The sequence below is a fragment of the Macrobrachium nipponense genome, chromosome 27 (assembly GCF_015104395.2).
Source record: "Macrobrachium nipponense isolate FS-2020 chromosome 27, ASM1510439v2, whole genome shotgun sequence".
Lineage (NCBI taxonomy): Eukaryota > Metazoa > Arthropoda > Malacostraca > Decapoda > Palaemonidae > Macrobrachium > Macrobrachium nipponense.
The window spans coordinates 27196194-27205919 of NC_087216.1; positions in this window are offsets into that span (position 1 = coordinate 27196194).

A 9726-nucleotide genomic window follows, 5' to 3' on the forward strand; every position below is an offset into this window, starting at 1 on the left:
GTTTTGTGTTTTTTTAACCTTGTCGTTCTCTACTGATCGTTTGGACTTTGTCGTGTAGTGGCTCAGCTTTTCAACATTCTGACCTTTTTTGTCAGATCTTGTTAAGAACTGCTATTCTATACCTTCCTCTTTTTTCTAGAACCGTACTGGGTCGTGGATCTGCAGAAGCAAGACGACAATACTGCTATATGGGGCGACGGGACCCTGTACAAAGACACGGAAATTGGGCAAAACCTACCCCTCCAAAATGCTTACCAAATCGCCAGAATTTATATCTTCTTCAATGGAACTCTCGATGACGGTATTAGCTACAGAGGAGGAGATTTTTCTGTCAGGCAAATCCATTTGGTGTTGATTGGTGAAGTAGTTTATTTTGATTTTATTTTTTGAAGAATGTGGATAGAAGTGTAAAATAGTAGAAGGGAACTTTTGAAGGAATGTGAACACACCTGTAAATATAGAAGTCTATATCTTGAAGGGTATGTGGATAAAAAAGAAGTGTCAATTGGTATAGAAGTGTATATCTTGAAGGGAAGGATGTGGATAGAAGTGTTTAAATAGGTAGAAGTGTATTTTTGAAGGGATATGGATAGACTGTAAATATAGAAGTGTATTATTGTAGGGATGTGGATAGAAGTAAATATAGAATGTATTGGAAATAGGATTAGAAAGGTAATAGAAGTGTAAATTCTTGAAGATGTAGATAGAAAAGAAATATAGAAGTGTACTTCTGAAGGAATGTTGAAACAGACCGTAAGAAAGAAGTGTATTTCATGAAGGAGAGAGAAGGTGTAAACGTATTTATAGGAAAATAATGCTATTTGATGAAAAAAAATAATGAATGTAAACTACAGAAAAGTTCACCTCTAATGTTAAATATCCAATGGATGTAATGACTGGAACATATAAAGGGACTCGTACTGTGTTCAAAATAGAATTACCCACAGCTTCGTTTGCATAAATTATTGTCCTGCTATGGGGCAGTCGAAATGATGCCATTTTCACCCCTGTGATTTGAACAGGAAGTCTTCTTAGTTGTTTCCAGAAAGAATATCCTGGAACATCTTTATATCCTTTTTGGACACTTTCATTGACATGTGTTAATGCTTCCGTGAAGCCAAGTTTTAAATTATTTATTTTATTAATTTTTTTTAAATAAGTGGGATATCTTCCTTTATGCATTTACCTTTACCACCTCTTGCTTCCTCCTAATGAACCCCATAATATTATTTGGAAGCTTGAAGAATTTCAAGTCAATGGCCCCTTTATGGTGGGCTTGTTCCATGTGCATAGGTTTCGTCGTAATGGAATAATAATAATAATAATAATAATAATAATAATAATAATAATAATAATAATAATAATAATAATATTTCGAAAGGAGACCCTCTCGTGGACATGTTTTGTTAAAAATGATTGCTGCTTCCGCACTATTAATCTTGTAGAGAGTCTTCTCTATCTTTCTGATGACGGCTTTCTCGTTGTTGCTTATACTGGCGAGCAACGCACCAAAGGGCATGGTAAAATTCGGTTGAGTCATTTGATTTATTATTGCTTATACAATTCTCTCTCTCTCTCTCTCTCCAACGCGACGTTTCTTCCTGCGGATCAGAAGAAACTTAGCGTTGGAGAGAGAGAGAGAGACGAGAGAGAGAGAGAGAGAGAGAGAGAGAGAGCGATCTGTTCAGAAGTATATTTATGTATGTGTATATATATATATATATATTATATATATATATATATATATATATATATATATTAAGCTTCTGACAGCCAGCAATCTCTACTGTCCAATGGAATCACTTCATAATGAGATGGAGGCTTTTGGATGTGGGGGAGGAAGGGGAGGGGTATTGTAGATGGGATGGGGGAGGAGGAGGGGGAGGGGGTGATAAGCAGGCCCACTTCCCAGCTCATTATTGTTGACATGAAAGAGGAGGGGATATAAATTCAGGGATCTCTCTCTCTCTCTCTCTCTCTCTCTCTCTCTCGCTCTCTCTCTCTCTCTCTCTCTCTCTCTCTGTTCTTGTCCTTCCTGGCTCGTTAGTGATATTTATTTAATAATTTTTTATCGTCTTCAATCGTTATTCATCACTTTCATTTGCATTTTAGCTGATTCCAGACAGGCCGTTTTTTTGTGCTTTTAATATCCTGCGTGATATGCCGTCCTGTCATTATTATATTATTATTATATTATTATTATTATTATTATTATTATTATTATTGCTCAGACAATAATCTAGTCGCCTGGACTTCGATAATTTGAAACTAAATTAGATTAAATCGGTCAGAATAGGTAGAGCTATAATAAAGATATAGAAACATTATACATATATATATATATTATATATATATATATATATATATATATATATGTATGTATATACATATATACACGTGTGTATATGTGTACGTGTGTATAGGTATATACTTACGCTCATTCATCATCCCTTGCATACGCACACAGCTATAATAACAAGCAGTTTCATTCAGTAGCCACGTATACCTCCATCCACAATAGATGCTTGGTCTGCTGTTATGGATAAGAGGTAAGTGTAAAAAAAAATAAAGGTTTGGTTAAGAACCAAAAGGTTTTTGTTCCGCTGGCTCCACCTAATGAGGTAGGAGCTTCTATCATCTTGCATAGAGAGAGAGAGAGAGAGAGAGAGAGAGAGAGAGAGAGAGAGAGAGAGAGAGAGAGAGAGAGAGAAGTGTTGACTATGAAGTGAGATAAAAATATGTTTTAATGGAGAGAGAGAGAGAGAAGGGGGGGCGGGTGGTGTTGACTATGAAGTAAGATAAAACTATATCTTAATGTAGAGAGAGAGAGAGAGATGAGAGAGAGAGAGAAGAGAGAGAGGAGGGCTGTGGAATGGAGGTAAAAGTGAAAAGCCAAAAGAGTGAGAGTAATACCTACAGTACACCAGGTAATGTCCACTGAGGGCACTACTTCAAGCTCCCCCTACGAGGGAAACAGCTCAGATATCGAAGTACAATCGAATATATATTATCCCCTACGACCCCAGACTCTCGAAGGAGGCTCAATTTATACCAAAATGGTAATCAGGTATTGCAGGTATTTAGTAGGTTATAAGGAACCTACGACCGTCTTTGCCTCGGGGAAATAATTGTCTGTTCATCTTATGGAAGTCGGGAAATCAAATCTGATCTTTCAGAAATTGGAAAATAAATCCACAGGGGGGCATGAAACTTTGCAAATAAGGACAAGACAGATCGGTTTTGTAGCAACTGACAGAGAAAAGCTTACTCGAAAAGGGGACGAAGCGGTATCTGACTTTGTAGTTATTAAAAAATAAAAAAATAAAAGCGATAGTTGATTTTGTAGTAACTTCCAAAAGAAAAGAAAAAAACTTGCTTCAAACAAGTGTAAAATGACGTGTGAATTTGTAGGAACTAAAAAAGAATATTACTTCAAATGGGAGCAAAATGAAAAAAAACTAATAATAAATAAAAAACCAAAACTCAATTTTTGGTAAAAAAGAAAAAAAAAAAAGAAAAAAACTATTCAAATGAGGGTGAAAAAAGAATATGGGATTTCGATGTAACAGACAAAAAAAGCTGATGAAAAGCTAACATATAAAAAAAACCATTTGAATGAAGTCACAGAAGATAACAGGGAATACAGAGAGAAGAGAAGAGTTATTAGAAAAGAAAAAGAATATAATAAATAAAAATGTTTTTGAAGACTCTAACCCTCAGGACATTCAAACAATCCCTGAATTAACACTGAATCCTATCTAATCTCATTTATTCCTTATCAAATATTTTTAAGTCTTTGAAAGCCCTGAACGATTAATCCCTTCCGGAACTAATTCTTACCAAATCCTGAGCTACAGAATAAAAAAAAAAAATACAAAAAGTACAAAGTACGAAGAGAATTCATTCGTCTTCTCGGAGGCTGCGGTAAGTAATGGCCACCTTCCTTGTCAGATGGTATCTTATATATTATATATTGGTATACGGAATCCATCTCCCTCCCTAATAATGATTTGTCTCCTGAGGAGTTATGTCCCGTGTCGTAGCGGCAGATATGAGAGAGAGAGAGAGAGAGAGAGAGAGAGAGACCGAGAGAGAGAAGAGAGAGAGAGAGAGAGAGAGAGCATTCACCTTAGTGAGGCATTTATTTTTTTTTCTTTAAACCTGTACTATTATATTATTATCAGTATTATTATTAAAACTAACCTTGTAATGGTACTGGGACTTTATGGACACCCTGTACAGTTATGGCTAAAGTCAGTGCCCCAACTCGGCCATTTAGAGCATCAAAACAGGCCCTGTAAAACAAAACCCACTGTAGATTTGGCTTCAAGCAATCAAATGAAAAAATAAAGTATTAAAACGATAATAAAACCCATTGCTCCCCCAACGTTGATTTGAGCGGGAAAGAGACTGAACGCCGAGCGCAGTATTGCCAATCTTTCCGTCAATAAATCTTTCAGAGCTGTCACCGAGCGCTATTTTTTCTTTATTTATTTATTTATTTTTTAAATAATCGGCTTTACAAACGACTCTCTGCGGTTTCCGGCAACTAACCGAAGCACTGCAAAGAGTCATTCTTTGGAGGGTATTATTGGTCTAAATAGATCAAATGGGAACGTTTGGCGCGCGCAGCGCGTGTGTGTGTGTGTATTCGCCATTATCTGGAATCGATGGTTGGGAGATGGCTTTTGACTATTTATAGGAAAGCAATGTTGTGTAACTGCTCGTAGTCAGTATGCAGTGATTATCGGTCTATCTGTGAATGTGCATTATATATATATATATATATATATATATATATATATATATATATATATATATATATATATATATATATATATATATATATATATATATATATATATATATAGAGAGAGAGAGAGAGAGAGAGAGAGGAGAGAGAGAGAGAGAGAGAGAACATTAGGAAAGCAATGTATATATATCAGAGAGAGAGAGAGAGAGAGAGAGAGAGAGAGAGAGAGAGAGAGAGAGAGAGAGAGGCAAGCAGTAACTGAGATTATAGCCAGCCACTTCACAGTGATGAACGGTCTATCTGTGTATGTCTATGTATATGATATGGGGAGAGACCTTACCTTACCTTACAGACCTTACATCTTGTTCGGGTTGCCCCAGGTCCCTCAGTGTGAGGCACCTCTAATGTCTACCAGAGAGTTGCTAGTACATCTTCCGGTATATTTTGCATCTTCCAATCTCTTGGATGGTCTGGGATGCAGTTTAGATATTTTGTCGAGCTTATTCTTAAACACATCTACGCTCACTCCTGATATATTCCTCAGATGAGCTGGCAACGCATTGAATAGACGCTGCATTATCGATGCTGGTGCGTAGTGGATTATTAATCCTCCTGTGCTTTCCTTATTTTTTACTGGTATAGTTTTGGGCACTATTAATCTACCTCTGCTTGCTCTTTCTGATATTTTAGTTCCATGATATTTTTCTGCTATTCCTTCTATCTGTTTCCATGCCTGAATTATCATGTATCGTTCTCTTCCTCCTTTCTAGACTATATAATTTTAAGAATTGTAGTCTTTCCCAGTAGTCTAGGTCCTTAACTTCTTCTATTCTAGCTGTAAAGGACCTTTGTACACTCTCTATTTGTGCAATATCCTTTTGATAGTGTGGGTACCATATCATATTGCAATATTCAAGTGGACTACGAACATATGTTTTATAAAGCATAATCATGTGTTCAGCTTTTCTTGTTTTGAAGTGCCGTAACAACATTCCCATTTTTGCTTTACATTTTGCCAACAGAGTTGCTATTTGATCATTGCATAAACATGTTCCTATTCATCATCACACCAAGGTCTTTAACTGCTTCCTTATTTGTGATGGAACTCTTCCTTATTTTGTGATGGTCTCATTATTAGGTCCCTTATATGCATATAGCTTTCTTTCTCTGTCTCCATAATTTATTGATTCAAATTTATCAGAGTTAAATACCATCCTATTTACCTCTGCCCAATCATCATACTTTGTTAAGGTCTCTTTGTAGAGCGTTCCTATCTTCATCACAAGTAATTTCTCTACTTATTCTTGTGTCATCTGCGAAACTACTCACTCACCGAATCCTTCACATTATTGTCTATGTCTTCAATCATAATAACAAACAGTATTGCAGCTAACACCGTACCTTGCGGCACACCGGATATTACCTTGACTTCATCGATTTCTCGTCGTTTTGCAATAACTATCTGTTTTCTGTTGTGTAAAAATTCTTTTAACCATCTTCCTACTTTATCCACGATATTGTGTTTTCAATAATTTTCTTCGCTAATATATTATGGTCTACTTTATCAAAAGCTTTTGCAAGTCTAAATAAACCACATCTGTTTCATTTCCGCTTTTCATATTTTTGAATATGTTCTTCACGGTGGACTAACAGTTGGGTTTGTGTACTTTTTCCGGGTACGAAACCATGTTGTCCTTTATTAAACAAATTATTTTTTATTAAATTAAATTTCATAATATTTTCTTCATTACCCCTTTCATACACTTTCATATTATGTGATGTTAGACTCACAGGCCTATAATTACTTGCCTCTAGTCTTGATCCACTTTGAAAGTAGGGGTAATATATGCTAATTTGTGCTCATCATAAATCTTGCCTGTATCTACACTTTGTCTTAATAATATTGCAAGTGGCTTTTGCGATAGAATGAACTACTTTCTTTAACAAAATAAGCAGGAATTCCATCAGGCCCTGCAGCAGCTCCATTTTTAATTTCATTAATAGCCTGCACAATATCAGCTTCATTAATATCTATGTCAGCTAAATATTCACTATTTTCATCCCTTACTTATATATCATTATCTTCATTATCTATTCTAGGGGTGAATTATCTCTTATATCGTTCTGCCAGTATGTTGCAAATTTCCTTTTTTTCATTCGTTAATCTCCCTTCAATTCTCCAGAGGGCCTATTTCTATTCTTCTTTTATTCTTATTCATCTTCTTCGCATATGAGTATAATAGCTTGGGGTTTTGCTTGATATTTAATAGGGTTTTTTTCTTCCAAGTCCCGTTTTTCATTTTCTTTTGATTGTATAATCTTTTGTTCTGCATTTTCTATCTTACTTTTTAGTTCTATAACTTTCCATGCATTTTTTTCTTTTGCAACAAGACCTTTTTCCACTTTCTGATTTCTGGAACAAGATCCTTCTGTCTCTTGGTATGCATGAATGATGTTTACTTTTTCTTCTTCGGTATATATTTTTCCACTATTTTCTCCAATATTTTATATAATATCTCCGTATTTACCCTTATGTCATCACTTACGAAAATGTTATCCCAATCTTTGTTTAATTCTTCATTAATTTCTGACCATTTTATATTTTTACTGTAGAAGTTGTATTTTCCATATCCTTTCCACTTTTTCATTTCTTGCTTATCTCTATTTTCACTTGTTGCTTTGGAATGAACTGTTAATTCTATGACATTATGGTCTGAAATATTCGCATTATAAAACTATTATTTCTTTAACATAATTCATCTCGTTCACAAATACTAGGTCTAAAGTATTTTCCTTTCTTGTTGGCAGTGATTTATTTGTTGAATGTTGTATTCTAGTAGCATATCTAATAGCTTTTCAAATTGCCTCTTATCTTCTGCACTACTATTACTCTCTATATGTATAAGTACAACCACAATCTCCTATTCGTTCTTTCCATTCTACGAAAGGAAAGTTGAAGTCACCAGATAGGAGAATAGTCCAGTCCTGTGATTTCTACATATATCATCCAATTTTTCAATTATTAAGTCAAACTCTTTAGTATTTAGGAGGTCTATATATTACTATGTTCATCAATTTTTCAGATTCAAATTCTACCGCTATTAGTTCACATTCTGAGTTACTATATTTCTCATATATTTTTCCTTGTTTTTTGTCTTCCCATATATTGCGGTTCACCCCTTGATTCCTATTTTTTCTATCTGATCTATAAGTTTGGAACCCTTTTTATTTGATCATCATTCCCAGTCTCTTGGGAATACCAGGTTTCACTTATATTCATTATCTATTTTCTTTTCATTTTGGTTAGTTCTTCTAAGTACTCTATTTTTCTTTTTGAGTTACTCGTAACTAAACCCTGCGCATTCATCACTATGATGGTTTGCGTGTCCTCTCCTTCATTTAATACTGGTAGTAATAAGGATTTTCCCATGTCTCTTTCCTGTTCTGGTATGTTGTTCTTTTTTCATTTCCAGAAATTCTGACATTAAAAATCCAACTTTTCCATAATATTTGATCTTCCTTCATCATAATTATTCATTTTGTGTCTGAATCTGCAATTTTCTCCGTTTCTGCAATATCCTCTTGCATAATAAATACAGTTATTATCTCTTGTGTAGAATTTCGGAGCTGATGCTTTGAAATTTTTTGCTGACACCTCTGCATATCTCATTGGTGGTTTGCTTTTCTCTTTTACCTGATATTCTTGATTTCTCTCTTTATTTGTTTCTTTCTTATTTTGGATTTTATTACTTGGTTGGTTATTTATTGATTATGATTCATGGCTACAGGTGCATATATTTGCATTTTTTGTCGAACTTACATCCTTTTCCTTCTTTTTAGGTTTTACATATTTTTGGATGCAGATCTCTGCAATCATCCCCATATCCATCTAAGTATGCACATTTACCATATATTTCATAGTTTTGACATATCTTAGGATGTTTGTAGTAACATCTTTCTCCAAATCTGCAATTCCCTCTTTTCAAAAGGTTGCAGATTTTGTCTTTCTTGTCTATTTTTTCCTCTTTCCCGTCATTGTATAGATCTGGGTAGAGCCTCTTCGGGATTGCTTTTCTGTGTCATATCGTAATTTATTTCTTCGTAGGTATGCTGCTTTATTGCCTCATATGTAGTATCAATGAGTATCTCTGCATCCATACTTTTATCTTGTTCTTTGTTTTCCTTATTTTTTTACTGTCATTTCATTCATTTTTGTTTACTTCTCTTCCGTTTTCCTCTTCTTCTTTTTCTTTTTCTTCTTCTTCCTCTTCCTCTTCTTCTTCATCCTCAACTATTTGTACATTCAATCTTGATTAATAACATTGTCTATCCATGATAGACATGTTGAACAAAAATTCTTGTATCTTTTCTCAAATCTTTGTATTACCTCAGCACACTGTGGATGGGTCGGAATGTTGCATGCAGCACATTTTCTGATTAGGTTTGTGGATTGACTATGCTATACCAAACCTTACACAGTTTGCATGCTTTTGGCATTCTTTTCCTAATGCATCAATTAGGATATTCACAAGATTCACTTATTCATTTTCTTTGTCGGAATATGTTTGGTTATGTATATTTTCTTTATGAGTCTCTTGACCACTTGGATTTTATTTGGAACTTCTTCAATTATTTTCAAGATTGTTTTCATTAGATTTGTTCCAGTTTGAAGGATTATATCCTTCTAATATATCTATGAATGCTTTGTATCTTTTTGGTTAGGACTGTTGCTGATTTCATAGATGAGAAATGCCAGTTCCCTTCCTGCTACCTCATCGTATTGCGAATCTGCTAGACACGCCAAATTACGCCACCTCTTCCCGCAGTTGGAACTTACTGCCATCTCGTTCTGATTTATAGTATTACACTTGATAAACTAACTTAGAAGACGCTTTATCCATACTATTTTCACAACTAATCTTATCACCGATAGTTCACGAACACTTCTAGATATTTCTCAAATTCTAGTCGTA